Below are 16,795 nucleotides of genomic sequence, written 5' to 3'. Positions count from 1 at the left end.
AATTGGATTTATGGATGTGGTGGTATGGACTAACCATGTTTTATTGATTGCCCTGTCACGAGCCGGAAACGTGACCATGGTTAGTCTAGGCCGGAAATAAAGTGGCAAAGGGAATGGATGTGTTTGTGAATTGATTAAACGATCAGGGACTTTGGGCTTATCTCGTTATTATTGATTGCCCCATCACAGGCTGGAAATGTGATATTATCGATTGCCCCATCACAGGCTGGAAATGTGATACTATCGATTGCCCCATCACAGGTTGGAAATGTGATACCATCGATTGCCCCGTCACAGGCTGGAAATGTGATACTATCGATTGCCCCGTCACGGGCCGGAAACGTGACCGGGATGTAGCCCAAAGTCGGAAAGATAATTGATCCGGATCAAGTTAATATAGAATGGAAAGAAAAAGCATTGAAAACATTAATGAAGATTTATGAGCTATCGTATGCTATATCATTTTTGTGTGGTTGAACTTTCATTGATATTTGATGTACATACTTATGTTGATTATTTGAGCCTTTTTGATAGCCGATTTATGATTTCATGAAATGTGAATCGATTTGTCGTGGCTTTCAAATTCATATTATTATTGTGTTGGTTTGGATGTGTAGGAATTCTTACTGGGCTGTAAAGCTCACCCCCTCTTCTTCTTTTTCTTTACCAGAGTTACATGATGCATTGATTTGGACAGGATGGGCGCAGAGTGCGAGTATCCGAGTCATTAGTTAGTTGGTTTGTTTATCTTTCTTTGATGTTGATGAACATTTGAAGATCTTGTAATTGAACTAATTTGTTTATCTGGTATGGATATGTTGGATTTGTCTATTTGAATTACTAAATTAATTGTGGATTTATTAAAATTTTTGATAATCATAGGCCTTGCATGATCTTTAGGGCACTGCTCTAGGGCTCATGCGGCCGGTCGCGTGCCGGACCCGGGTGCTGGGTTCGGGGCGTGACACTTCCCCTCCTCTTTTCTTTTTCTTCTTTCTTCCCTCTCCTCCCTACCGATGCTTTATCATGGCAAATGATGTCGATCAAGTGTGCATTGTGTTGTTGGGTAATGGAAGCTATGTAAGGCTTCATGTCCTACTTCGAATGGTGTTCGATGCTTTAGCATTAAATAATGTCGACTGAGTCTCTGTGTTGCTGTTTAAATGGAAGCTATATAAAGCATGTCTGCTTCGATGTTTTCTATGTGTGTCTGTGTTTTATGTAGCTGTATCTTCTATGCATGCGTGGATCTTGCCTATTTGCGAGTCCGTAGAGGAGTGCCATTGCATTCCGGTTAGCAGGACTAACTTTCCTATAAACATGTTTCTCATCTTCCCCAAAAAAGAAAAAAAAAAGAAAGCTTTCTTATAAGCATCACTATTTGAGACGTACCCTTTTCTAAAACAATACTAGAGCATTACCAAAAGTGTTATATGGAGAGGAGAGCGTTTGTGTTTGTTTCGGGTGAATCATCAACGTTTTTTTTTTTTTTTTTTGAGGTGAGGCGAGCTTGCACATAGGTTGCATATGATTAGCAGTTAAACATCGAGCATAACTCCTACCAATTCCATTATTTTTCCCAATGAAATAGCAGTTGAATAACTTTTAATCCTCATAATTGCACCTACGAGTTGATTAAATTCAAAATTAGATGCTAGAGGCTGCATCTGGACCATTAGATCAAACATTATACCTAGGGCAATTCTCAAACTCACTTGATTTACATTGGTCTTTCAACCAAAGACTTGAAGAACCAAGTTCAGTCCCTTGTGATGTAATTAACATAAATAGAAAAGAAGTACGGCTGCGTTTCGCAGCTGTTAGCAGTAGAGCTTTCTAAAGTAAAGCTTTTTGAAATAATTTTTTTGTAAATTGCTATTTGTTGTTTGGTAACTACATTTCTAGAGTGATGTAGAACTTTAATATGTATTTGGTAAATAAACCGAGAAAATACTTTTGGTATGATAAAATGACCATAAAGGATATTACATAGTATTATACAATAGAGCATAATTAAATATAACATGTATTAATACATAAATATATAATATAATATTATATTATTGTAATGCAATATAATTTTATTATAATATAGCAATATAATATTGTATACTATAGCATAATAATATAACATAATTTGATATTATATAACATAACATATCAATGTATTATGATATGATATTATATTTATAGTATAATAAAATAATAAAGATATAAAATATTATAATTATTATCATTATATATTAATATTGTATTAATATAATATTTTTAGGAACTAATTTTTGTAATTATAATATTTTTATCGTGGGTATTTTAGTCCAAAAAATTATAAATCAAAATAGCTTTCCGACGTATGCTAAAAGTGCTTTTTCGAAGAAGCTCTATTTTAGAGCTTCTCTCAAAAAGCCATTTTAGCTTTCCAGCAAAGTTAAAACAGCTTTCTGATTTTTTTACCAAATAACTCTATTCCATCCAAAAGTATTTTTGGAGGATTAAAAAGTACTTTCTGACCCATTAAAAGTTCTTCTAAATGGGGCAGTAGTAATAAAATATAGGTAAGACAAAGCCCTTTTATTAAAATAAAGACAAAGCCCTTTTATTAAATATTATATTTATAGTACTTTTAGGTGGTACGACACTTAGAAATTGCTATATTTCCAATGAGAGTCTGTCCAACTCCATTTTGCTAGTAGGGCTTGCTTGAAAAGTCTAAGATCTATTCGGGAGAGATCTTTGGAAAAGTTATGTAGCTGTTCCTTTTCCTCTTCGCTATCTCCTTTCTTCTGACTCTCTTGGTTGTACTCATACAAGAGTTGTGTGAGCAGTCGTTGTACTAAAAAAAAAAAAAAAATCTAAGATCTTTAACTCCCACTTTTTCCATTCGACCTTGCTTGCTAGCCTAGAAATAGTATCCGATCCCTTTCATAGAAATGCTCTTCTAAATTTATCTATCTTCTTAAAGACCCAAGCGGCAACTTGTAGAGTAACATCTGAGGTGTTTGGGCCCTCTTTTCCAGCATCAAGCAGCCTCCTTTCCCTTTTTTTTTTTTTGGGTACAACGGCGCCTCATACACAACGGGCGTGGGTGCAGTCCATAAGATAAAAAAGGATAAGAAAATACAAGAACGACGGGATCAAAGAAGCAGTCTCCTCTTTGATAGCAAACAATCGTTAGCTTCCGGTTGCATGCCTCCTCTTCAATATCGAGCGGTCGTTGATTGGGCCACCTATACTTGGGGGTGTTAGGCGGTAGTGGTCATACAGTAGTTAGATGGAAAAAAAGTTATAATCAACAAAAGATGATGGGAATGCGCATGAATCATGCTTTTTTTTCAGGAAAGAAAAATAAGAATAGAGTTGTTATTTGATACAAGATATATTTACATTTGATTTGTTTATTTAAAGCATATAAAAAAATAGAATTATTTTAGGTGCACTTTACATAATTTCAAAGAAAAAATTGGTTAGGTTAGTTCCTATAAAATTAGTTTATATTTTTGAAATTCTGGAAAAAAATTCACATGTAAATATGAGATACAATAATACTTTTAGGGTATTTTCTTTTAGGATTTTTGTCATCAAGTATTTTTTTGGTATTTGTTGACTCATACTGGTTGGACGATTTTTTTGCTAAACAAATATTTTCTCCTTCTAATTTTTATAAATTAAAATTAAAATTTTCTATTTCAAATTGTGTATAAATGAATTATTCTTATTTTCAAGTTTTGTTTTTTCCTCTCTTCGCTGAAGGCTAAAGTAAAATATGGCTTTTACAAAGTATTGTATAAATTAAGCTGCCCTTTTACTTATTTATTCATTATCTTATGCTTTTTTCCTCTCCTCTCCCTTTATTTCTTTTATTTCATCTTTGTTTTGTAGTCATTATATTGTTCTATTATTTAATTTGGTACATGGACGTTTTAGGATTGTTATATGTGCTTTAGTTGTTCTTTAGTAATATTATGTTTCTATTAGATAAACTATCCAATATATAGAATAATAATAAATAAATAACTAGATAACATAATATGATTATAGTTTTATTATATCCAATCAACATAATTATGTACTCTACTATTATTTGTACAATGTTATGAATATACCGGGTGGATGACCACTTAACTTTCACCTCTTGAGTTTTCCCACCTCTTGGATTTTTCACCTTTTGTAACTTCTAAATGTGCCATATATCCCTTGGGGATGTCTACATTTATCAACCTTTTCATCTTCTCTTGTCTTTTAGGTGTTTTATCATTATGACTATCATACCTCATCATTATAATCCTTGGTCTTTTAAAAGGATACCTTAAGGAGGATGAAATGTACACAAGTGAAAAGAGAAAGAAAGATATAAGAAAGAAATGAGAAATACTATCAGTTCCTGAAGAACTAATTTTCTATAATTTTTTTTGTCTTATTTATTTTCTTATCTCCAATCTCTGTACCTTTTATTTTATAATACGTTATTAGCATGAAGGCTCTACTAATTGTGAAAGTACGTGGTGTTCTTTTCACATGAAAAATATTTTCTGTGCCATTCTTTAATCTGTAAGTTTCTTTCTCAAATTAGTATTCTCAATATCTAATTTGTGCTTTTTATGATTGACATAGAATAGTCATATTATTCACTTGCAATTTGTATCATGTTTTTATTCTTGAAGAAAGTGTAGAACAATATTATTGTTTATATGAATATTACATGATACAAATTCTTAATCCTATGATTCTTGTTTGTAGAGAATGTCGAATCTTACCAAACTTGAATTCGTTGCTCTTAATATTTCTGGCAAGATTACTTATCTTAGAACCTTGATGCTGAGATCCATCTTGATACGATGAACCTTGAAAATACTATAAAGAAAGAAAATCAAGCATCCCAGCAGGACCGTGCTAAAGCAATGATTTTTCTTCGGCACCATCTTCATCAGAAATTGAAAACCGAGTATCTAATGGTAAAATATCTCCTCATTTTATGGAATAGTTTAAAAGAGATATATGAGCACCAGAAGTGTATAATCCTCCCAAAAGCTCAATATAATTGGATGCACCTAAGGTTGCAAGATTTCAAGAGTGTTAGTGAATATAATTCTGCACTCTTTAAAATCAGCTCACTTTTAAAATTATGTGGTGAAAAAGTCACCGATGAGGATATGTTAGAGAAGACATTTACTACTTTTCATGCTTCGAACATGTTCCTGCAGCAGCAATATCATGAGTGGAAGTTCACGAAGTATTATGAACTTATATCTTGTCTTCTAGTGGCTAAGCAAAATAATGAGCTTTTGTTAAAAAATCACCAGTCTCATCTCACTAGTTCCACACCATTCCCTGAAGCGAATGATACATCATTCCCTGAAGCAAATGAAACTTCATTCCAGAAGAATCATGGACGTAGGAGAGGATGTGGTAAAAAGAACTATCATGGTGGCACCAGAAGTGAAACCACCAAAAGGAAAAATAACAAGCGGGATGCACCGTACCACCAGAAGTGGAATAATTCAAATAAGAGAGAAGGCTCTTAGAGTAAAAAGAAATCCAAAGATGCGTGTTATAGATGTGGTATGAACAAACATTGGTCGCGTACCTGTCGTACACCTAAGCATTTGGCAGACCTCTATCAAGCCTCTTTGAAAGAAAAAGAAAAAAGAATTGAAACAAATTTGCTGAACCATTAACACATTTCGAAAATTCTGATGGGGTTGATATTACTCATCTTGATATTTCTGATTTCTTTGAGAATCCTAGTGGTAGAATTGACCATTTGATTGGTGATGGAAGTGTTCCTTTTAATTAGTGCATTTTTCTTTATCATGTTGTAAGACTTTATGTTATGTTTTAAGTAAAAAAGTTTTACATATGTTTTGCATGTTTGTAGAGGCATAGGTCTTACTGATGAATTGAATGGTCTGGTAGACAGTGCTACAACTCATGCAATTCTTACAAATAAGAAGTATTTTTAATGCTTGAAATTAAGCAATGCCTATGTCAATACCATATTAGGTTCATTGAATTTAATTGAAGGTTTTGGAAGAGCGTATATCATGTTGCCAAAAGGCACAACATTTTGAATTGACGATGCTCTATTTTCTTCAAAGTCTAGAAGAAATTTATTGAATTTTAATAATATACGTCATAATGGTTATCATATTGAAACCACTGACGAAGGCAACAAAGAGCTTCTTCTTATTACTCAAATGAGTTCGGGCCAAAAGCTTATTTTAGAAAAGTTGCCTGCTTTCTCATCTGGATTGTATTATACACCGATGAGAATGATTGAATCAAATATTGTGATGCACCAAAAGTGCACCGATCCAAAGGTCTTTATGATTTGGCATGATCGCCTTGGACATTCGGATTCTATAATGATAAGGCGAATTATTGAAAATTCATTTGGGCATCCATTAAAGAACCAGAAGATTCTTTTACCAAGTGATTATCCATGCTCTGTCTGTTCTCAAGGTAAATTAATTGCTAGGCCATCCCCCTCAAAAGTTGTTGTTGAATCTCCTTCATTTTTACAAAGAATTTATGAAGATATTTGCAGGCCTATACATCCATCATGTGGACCATTTAGATATTTTATGGTTTTGATTGATGCATCAACTAGATGGTTACATGTTTGTCTTCTTTCTACTAAAAATATTGCATTTGCTAAACTTCTTGCTCAAATAATCAGATTGAGAGCACAATTTCCTGATTATCCAATTAAGACAATCTGGTTAGATAATGCAGGTGAATTTACATCTCAAGCTTTTAATAGCTATTGCATGTCAATTGGAATTAATATTGAACACTATGGCTCATACACATACTCAAAATGGTTTAGTCGAATCATTTATCAAAAGACTTCAGTTGATTGCTAAACCTTTGCTTATGAAATCAAAATTACCTGTTTCTGCATGGGGACATGCTATATTGCATGCAGCATCATTAGTTTGGGTTAGACCATCTGCTTATCATAAATATTCTCCCTCGCAACTTACATTTGGTCAAACACCAAATATTGCTCATCTTCGTACTTTTGGTTCTATTGTATATGTTCCAATTGCACCCTCACAATGCACTAAGATGGGTCCTCAACATAGACTTGGTATATAAGTTGGTTTTGATTCTCCATCTATTATTAAATACCTTGAGCCCCTCATAGGGGATTTGTTTAAGGCATGTTTTGAGGATTGTCATTTTAATGAAACAATCTTTTCATCATTAGGGGGAGAAAAGTCGATACCTGAAGCACGATATGAAATCACTTGGAATAATTTTTTCTTATCTCAATTTGATCCTCGTGCAAATCAATGTGAATTGGAAGTTCAGAGGATTATACATTTGCAAAGTGTTGCAAATCAATTACTGGATGTATTTACTAACACCAGAAGTGTAGTAAAATCTCATATTTTTACTATTAATGCACCAGCAAATATTGAGGTTCCTGAAAGATAACTTACAAATAAAGCAGCGAATGAGTCTGAGGCACGCCTGAAGCATGGAAGACCTATTGGATCGAAAGATAAGAATTTCCGAAAGAGAAAAGTACGAAGAAAAGAAGCTGGCGCTCCTGAAGAGGCCATACCCACAAAACAGACCATAAACTTTGGTACTTCTGAAGAGACCATAACTCCCATTCTAAAATCTCCAGGAATACAGCCTCCTGAAGAGGAACCTCCTAAAGAGTTATTCTTTGAAGAGGAAGATATACCTAAAAATAATGAGATCTCAATACATTATATAAGTACAGGAGAAATATGGGATAGAAATAAAATCGAAGTCGACAACATATTTTCATTTAAAGTGGCTCTTGACATTACCAGAAGAAATGTTAGCATTACCAAAAGTAATGAGGAAAGTGAGCCAAAAACCGTCGAAGAATGCCAACATAGAAATGATTGGCCAAAATGGAAAGAAGCAATTGAGGCTGAATTAAGCTCATTAGCAAAAAGAAAAGTTTTTGGACCTGTAGTCCAAACACCTGAAGGTGTAGTGCCAATTGGATATAAGTGGGTATTTGTATTGAAGCGTAATAAAAATAATGAAATTTTGCGATATAAAGCACGACTTGTTGCACAAGGTTTTTTGCAGAAGCCTGGGGTTGATTATGAAGAAACTTATGTTGAGATCCCTCACACACGGTAGAAAAATCAGATTGGAAAGGAAGAGGCATGCGCGAGATTCCGTTTATTGCATGAACGTATTTTAAAACCGTCATTTGTAGATAGATTAGGATTAAACTTTTTCATAAAATTAGAAAGATCAGATCTTCACCTTGTGCGGGTAGATAATCACCGCAAACTGATGATCGTGGTATTTGTTGAAGGTTTGCTTGAAGCCGCATATGCGTCCGGCCTCTACAGGTATCCACATGAGGCAGAGGACCAATCAAAGCCTTTGAATCTCCCCGTAGTGCTAGCTTCCTTGTAGAGATTACTTTTGATGGCTGAGATTCTCTCTTGATCTATCAACTCTTTGATTGATCTCAAGAGGAAGAAGAAGGATGGGTCAAAAGGAAGAAGACAAAGCCCTTTTTCAGCCTTTTCTTTTTCTTTGCGTTGGATCCAAAGAATGGAGGGAGGAAGGGCTACACACCTATTCGTTTTTCTCTTTGTTGCTGGCGGCTGAAAACCTAAGAGGGAGAGAGAGTCTCATGGATCAAAAGGGGATTTGATCACTAGGGATCACGCCCTATATTTTTTCCCATCTTATGGCGTGTGGAGCTCCTAAATTTTAGGAGCTCCATCCTTATCTATAAGGCAAGAGGAGGGGCGTATGCCCCTCCTCCTTTTCATCACGTAATGAGCCAAGGGAGGGGTACGCCCCTCCCTCTTTTCCCCTCTTCATGCACGTCCCCACTTAATCAAATTAAGTGGGGTGTGGGGCCTCTTGTATAGGTGTCTCCTCTTATAAAGAGGATTAGGTGAACCCAATTCTTATCCCTATGAATCCCAATCTAATTAGGACCCAATTAGATGATGACTCAATTGAACTCTTCAATCCTAATCCAATTAGGAGTCATCTTAATTTATTAGATCAAAATTAGTTATGACTTAAGAAATTCTAATCCAATTGGACTCATATAATTTTAGTCCTAATCTAATTAGGACTCTAGGAGTCCTACTCCAAGTAGGACTCTTATTTAATATGATCAAGCCTAATTAATTAAGCCCAATTGATTCAATTGAATTGCAATCCAATTGTAATTATTTCTTCTTCAACTCACTAACTATTAGTGGGTTACACCAATTATCAATCAAATTGATAATCATGAACATTTCTTCAACCATCGGATCAGTCAATACCTCTAATGTGTATGACCCCATAGGTTCTATTATGTCTGGTAGTGAGATATATTGCGATCTTTATCACAATATCATTGAAAACTCTTTTCAATGAGTTGGAACAATTCCAACTTATCTCACCGAAGATCATTGACCATCAAGATAGTCCCTGTGAGTCTCACTATCCACCAGTGACATCTAGCAGTATATAGTGACAACCCAGCAGAATGGAATAATAAACCTCTTGGTGCAGTTATCGTATAATACAGTCCTTCTATCGTGGATCCCTACAAGGTGGAGGACATGAATAACTCGTCAAATCCTATCATCTGTCATATGTCAAGATTTATTCGACTTAAGTTCGAGAGTGGAAAATTCCTTTTCTACTGTACATACTGCCCTGATGGAGGTCTTACGAACGTAGTCTTATAAATCACATAGGATCACTCCTTATCTATCAAGGTCGATAGATTCAATGTAGGTGCATATCCTACTCCTACAGTGAACCTACTGCAGCCAATCTACATCACAAAAATTCATATGACTAGAGACCATATATACGTGCAGTACAGCAACCTCAATGTGAATAGCCAAAGTACCGCAGGTCAAAGGATCAGTCACACTACTGCAACATCAAGCAAGTCACTGACGAGTGGATAGATATCCAAGTGACTTCTTGTTTTGGTCATGCTCAGTACCTTGTTCTCTAACATGCATCTGCACTATCACTTTAGTGTCCCTACACTGTGGACTCGAGACTCGTCTAGCCAAAAGAAAAGCGATCTGTGCATTGATCGCATCGGATCGATCACCGTCCTCGTGATGATCCATTGATCAGGAGTATTTAGAAATTAATCACCAATGACACATGGCTCAAATTCTCGACTCTTGAGAATATGCATCATCATCTTATTAATTTCTTGGACGATTCATAGACACATACACAATATAAATGAAAAAGATGCCTATTTATTATTCAATAATAATAAAGTCAAGTACAAAACTATGTTCCAGAATTAATAATGTGTCAGCCTTCTAGGGCATACATCTAACAACTTATTCTTCCGTTATGGATGCAATTACATTCAGATTTTTGATTAGCTTGGTAGTTACAGAAAAATTAGATATGTGGTTGATGGATATAGTCATTGCATATTTATATAGATCATTGGATCATGATATATACATGAAAATCCCTGAAGGATATAAAATGCATGAAGCATGTAATTCAAGTACATCCCGAAGCATGTATTCTATCAAGCTTCAAAGATCTTTATATGGGTTGAAGCAATCTGGGCGCATATGGTATAATCGCCTCAACGAATATTTATTGAAAGAGGGATTTGAGAATAATCCTATATGCCCATGTGTTTTCATTAAGAAACCAGAATCCGGATTTTCTATTTTTGTTGTTTATGTTGATGATCTTATTCTTATTGGAACTCCTTAAGAGCTCACAAGAATCGTTACTTATTTGAAAAATGAGTTTGAAATGAAAGATCTTGGAAAAACAAAATTTTGTCTCGGCTTGCAGTTCGAGCATTTTCCAAATGAAATTTTTGTTCATCAATCAACATATACATAAAAAGTCATGAAGCACTTTTATATGGATAAAGCTCATCCTTTGAGTACCCCAATGGTTGTTCGATCACTTGATGTGAAGAAAGGCCCATTTCGTCCTCCTGAAGAGGATGAAGAAATTTTTGATCCTGAAGTACCATATTTGAGTGCTATTGGTGCACTAATGTATCTTGCAAATTGTACTCGACCTAATATAGCCTTTGCAGTTAACTTTTGGCAAGATTCAGTTCTACTCCAACTCCAAGACATTGGATGGGGTCAAGCATATACTTCGTTACCTCCGTGGAACAACTGATATGGGATTGTTTTATCCTAATGGATCAAACTCACAATTGATTGGATATGCAGATGCTGACTATCTATCTGATCCACATAGGGGTTGATCTCAAACAGGATATTTGTTTACTTGTGGAGGTACTACTATATTATGGAAATATGTGAAGCAAACACTATCTGTTACTTCTTCGAATTACTCGAAGATTATTGCTATCCATGAGGCAAGTTGGAAGTGTGTTTGACTGAGATCAGTAATTTACCATATTCGAAAAAAGTGTGGTCTATCCACAATCAATGATAGCCCAACAGTTTTGCATGAAAATAATGCTGCTTGCATCACCCAAATTAGAGGAGGCTATATTAAAGGTGACAGAATGAAGCATATTTCACCTACGTTCTTTTATACTCGTGAACTCCAGGAGAAAAGTGATATTGATGTCAAACAGATATGGTCAAGTGAAAATATGGCAGATTTATTCACCAAGGCATTGCCAACTACAACATTTAAAAAGATTGTGCATAATATTAGAATGCGACAACTTAAAAACCTTTGATTATGCACTTTTCAGGGGGAGTCAAGGACTTGAAGTTTTGTGCCGGTTGTACTCTTTTTCCTTCGCTAACGTTTTGTCCCACTGGGTTTATCTTTGCAAGGTTTTAATGAGGCAATCCTAAAGCATTTGATGGTACACAAGAATACTATACTCTTTTTCTTTCGCCATTGGTTTTTTTCCACTGGATTTTTTCTTAGCAAGATTTACAAGGCATGTTCTTTGTGTGTGGTCATCCAAGAGGGCATGTTATGAATCCACCGTATTTGGATGGATGACCACTTAACTTTCACCTCTTGAGTTTTCCCACCTCTTGAATTTTCCACCTTTTGTAACTCCTAAATGTGCCCCTTATCCCTTGGGAATGTCTACATTCATCCACCTTTTCATATTCTCTTGTCTTTTGGGTGTTTTATCATTATGACTATTATACCTCCTCATTATAACCCTTGGTCTATAAAAGGGTACCTTAAGGAGGATGAAATGTACACAAGTGAAAAAAGAAAGAAAGGCATAAGAAAGAAATGAGAAATACTATTAGTTCCTGAAGAACTAATTTCCAACAATTTCTGTGTCTCATTTATTTTCTTGTCTCCAATCTCTTTACCTTTTATTTTATAACATACAATAAATTTTATAATATAAAATTTTACATGATTACCTAAATATTCTTGATATATGATAGATAATATAAATATAATAAATGATATATTATGCTATTAATTATCATATACGTATTATAATATTAGAATATTGTATAAAAAAGAATTATATCTAAATTATCCATCAAGATCACTGAGATCTTAAATGGATCATGAAGAATCTCTTTAACACATATGACTAAGCTGGCAATGACCTCATCCAAGTTGCTTGTTTGATGCAATAAATGGAAAAAAAAAGCATCTCTATAAAACAAACAAAAGCTCATGGTACAATTTCTTCAAATAGGGAAGCTTTTTGCATTTTCTCATTTCCAATCTTTTTGATTCATAATGGTTGGTTGGTTAGTTTGTTGCTTGTGGGATGCTTTACCTTAATTTCCAACACAGTTTGGCCTTTGTCAGCCAGCCCTGATAGTGAGTTATCCTGGCCATCCAATGACTGAGCCATCTAGAATGGACGAATAGATTTAGTAATAGCACGTGGTTCGCACATGCATGCGCATCTTTTATCTCCATCAGAGGATTCCTTCCACATTCTTGCTTCTTAACATCCAACTTATTCAAGGAAAACCCGTTAGGATGCAATCTTATGTACTAGCAAATTTCAACTTTCCAATATAGTTTTGTGAAGGCTCGGATTGGGCCTGATCCACTTGATCGAATTGACCTAGGGCTTGGCCCCTAGATTGGCCTAGCGCATGTTACACACATGACAAGAGCAAAAGACTCCTAGAGGGAGTCTTCTTCTTCTCTAGTAATTCCAACTACGAGTGGGAGACCTAGGGTTGCTGGAGTCCTAGGTCTCCTCAATATAAATTCCTCCCCACCCCTCTATGTCCTCTACTGATGATCATCGAACATTTTTCTCCCTTTGAAATCATGGCATCCCATCTCCGAGCCTACTAGAAATCAGGGCCACAGAGCTTGCCAGAGTAAGGAAGGCCTTGGTTTTCTTTTTCTTTTCTTTCTCTTCTTTCCATAGTCCCAAACCACCTACCGCCGGCCTCAATTTCGTCGAGAACCACTTGAGAAAGAAACCCCCGTTTATACCCTTGTTTTTTTCCTTTTTCTTTTAGTTCCAGCCATCTCTGCCACCAGCGTTCATCGCCGAGGACTTCGGCCTCTCCCGTGTGTCAGCCCCTAATCAGAGCCAAATCTCCAGCTGTCGGCAAGCGGGCTGGGATCCGAGAACATCCGAGCCAAGAACTCCATGTTTGGCCTTATTTTTCTGGGTTGATTTCAGCCAGCCGACCATTGTCACTGGCCGCTCTCCACTGCCCTCCAACATCATCGACTGCCCCCTCGCTGGACCACTAGGACAAGAGCTGGAGTCAACCATGCCTTCTTCCCCTTTTCTACCAAAGAGAAGAAGAGAAAAAAAGAGAAGAAGAAAGAGAAAACCCATCCCTCTCTTTCTTTCTTACTTCTCTCTTCATCTCTCTTCTTTCTCTCTCACTTATCCCTCTTTCTCTCTCTATAAAACCTATGGACCCTAATGAGGGGCCTTGTTGACCTGTTCTATGGATCCGAGATGACCCCACAAGAATGCCCTGAACCGTCTTGGTGCCTGGGGCAATCTGTTGAATCGATCACCGCCGGCCCGGTTGAGTGTCCTTAGAACCAACCGATGATGAACCTTGTCGACCGACTTTAGCCCTAATCGAGTCTATGCCCCATGATTCATTAATCCAGTTACTTAGACCTAACCCACCTATGGCTAACTGACGCAGCAAACTAATGTGTCTACTAATATGGCTAATTTACATCGCAAACTGGTGTGTTTGTCGATGTGTTTGGTTGACGTGACAAATTGACGTGTTTGCCGGTGTGACTGATTGACTTGTCTGATGATATGACAATGAGAAGACATATAAAAGATGTTAGTTGTAGCAATGACAAAGCTCAGAGAGAAGACAACCGAAGGTCGATGATCCTCGTAGATGGAGATACCATAAAAGAGGAGCAAGAGACCTTGGACTGGATAGTGAATGAGCTGGAGGCAACAAATAAAACCAAAGGTGGAGAGAAAGGGGCGAGCGACGGGGAGGAGAGATGACCGAAGATATGAAGCTGAGAAAAAAAGTAGTGGAGAGGAGCTATGGATCCATTAGAAAATAAAGAACTTCGGATGTTAATTTACTGAAAATAGAATATATGTAGATCTACTAAAAAATATGAAATTTTCGAATGTTGATTCACTAGTTAATAGAGGATCCATAGAGAAATGAAGGATCTGTAAATCCACCAAAAACCAGAGGATTTTCAAGTATTGATTCACTAGAAAATAGAGATCAATAAATTGGCTATAGTGGTCTTCAAAGTTTCTAGATATGGCAACAATGATCATAGTAAGGGCAGAGGGGATAGCGCTAGCAGATTAGATAATTATGGCTCTGATACCATGTTAAAATATTTGCAGAAAAGAAGAAAACTAAGAAAAAATAGAGAGAGAGAAAAGTGATTTTATTTCTCTATTTTATCATATTCGGTACATCTTAGGGGTTATATATATTCATATACATACTCCATATAAAAAATAATATAGGCTGATATAGGATCATACTAATAAAAGAAAATATTATGGGCGATATATGTTGTTACGTGATCCCTAAAATCACTCTAGCAAGAATATGCTAATAAAAGAAAATAATATAGGTTGATACATGATCGTGTTAATAAAAAAAATATTATAAGCGATGCATGTTATTATGTGATTTCTAAAATTATGTTAACACGGGAGAGGTGGAAACGAAGGCTAGCGCAATGCTTGATAGGAACGCATGAGATATGGTGTGGTGGTCGGGAGGGATGGTGGATCGAAATCTGCATATAAATTTGTATACGAGGTTAAAGCCTTGGGTCGGACCGGAGCCGCGTTCATCCGATGCCGTCGTGGGCTCAAGTCACTCGATTTTTTTGTGAACAGGTGGCGAACGAAGGCTCTGCCAACGCACAGCCTCCGTTTTAATATAGATATATTAGATACACGTGGATGGAAATGACATGGCTGCTTGCTCTTAGCATCCAACCATGCGATCTGTTCTTCTTCTCACTGCATGAAGATATTTTGGGGATATGGCATCCCCAGGTGCGTATTTCTTTGAAGCATTCAACATGGTAAGGCCATGGTACCTTTTTTAATACCATGAAAGTGATTGATTATAATAATGTAATATTGACTATACCGAGGCCTAGGGCCTTCCAATGTTTCTGCTAACTAGTGGAAATATCACACATGGATCAGGAAAATGAGCAGCCCGCGTAATGCATCATGTATGGCTGGAAATTAGGAAGGTTGGGTTCGATTTCTTTCTAGTATGGTGCTCTTCAAAGCAATGGTGAAGGCACCCTAGGCTATGCTTTTAATTGGATATAAAGCCTGCGGGGTCTTTGTAACTGAAAAGTGGAGAGGCTATTAGCATGAGCTAAGCAGAAGTCAAATGTTGAAAATAGTCTATCCTAACCTTGTTAAAGGTAAAATTTTTTGTTACACTAGATCCGCCGTCGAACTACTGAACTAGTGGACCAGTCTAACTAGAAAGCAACACGGACTCAGCTCTTCTTCTTTTTTTTTTCTCCTTTTTTTTGTTTGTTCATATTTAGCCGTGTTGCTTTCTAGTTTGGCTTAGTACCTGATTCAACTAATATTTTTTTTTTAAAGAGTTTAACAGTTTTTAACAATAAAAAAGAAAAAAAAAGTTCAACAACTCTCTTGAGTGATGTTGCAATTCCATTGTGATGGCATCTTTTCTGTTCCCTTTTCTTGGTTTAGTCTGTTCGATCATAAACATCTTAGCAAGAATCTTATAATGATCAAATTGTTGGCCTATCATCTTATGGAAGCTGGATGCTCAGGCCTCATTGCTTAGATGATGGCTATGCTTGTCTTGCAATGTGACATTTGTTTGTATCACACTTGAAGATATTTTTGTAATACGGTGTCAGGCATCCCTAGGTGCATCTTTTTTTTTTTTTCTGAAGCATTCATTATAGGGGCCATATTTCCAACTATCTCAAAACTATTTAATAGAATAATTATTAGATGGATCAGTTCCACCAAATGAGCTAATAATAGGCTAGTCTTACACGGAGACATATAAAAAAGGAGAAAAAAATAATCGTAATACAATCGCGTTTGCGCATGCTGCTTTGAGTTGCCCAACAGCTGAGTTGGATCTAATCCAACTAAAAATTAGTCATATTTCTGCCCCAACGATATAGTTTAACAACAGCTAACTACGAGAATCTACAGCCATAAATGTTTGACTATAATTTTTCAGGCTATCATCCGTGATGCCAGCCGGCAACGACATCGACCGCTTGTAAGCGGACAAGAACCGAATCCGGTTCCATATCTTGACACGGATCATGTTCCACGTCCTGAAACGGAAACAAAATCCATGGAGGTCCCCGGCGTCCAAATCAAACTCAGTACACGTGTATGGAAAAGCCATCT

Source organism: Phoenix dactylifera, chromosome 13 (assembly GCF_009389715.1).
Source record: "Phoenix dactylifera cultivar Barhee BC4 chromosome 13, palm_55x_up_171113_PBpolish2nd_filt_p, whole genome shotgun sequence".
Lineage (NCBI taxonomy): Eukaryota > Viridiplantae > Streptophyta > Magnoliopsida > Arecales > Arecaceae > Phoenix > Phoenix dactylifera.
The sequence above is the reverse complement of the archived record's forward strand: the minus strand, read 5'-3'. Positions refer to the sequence as shown.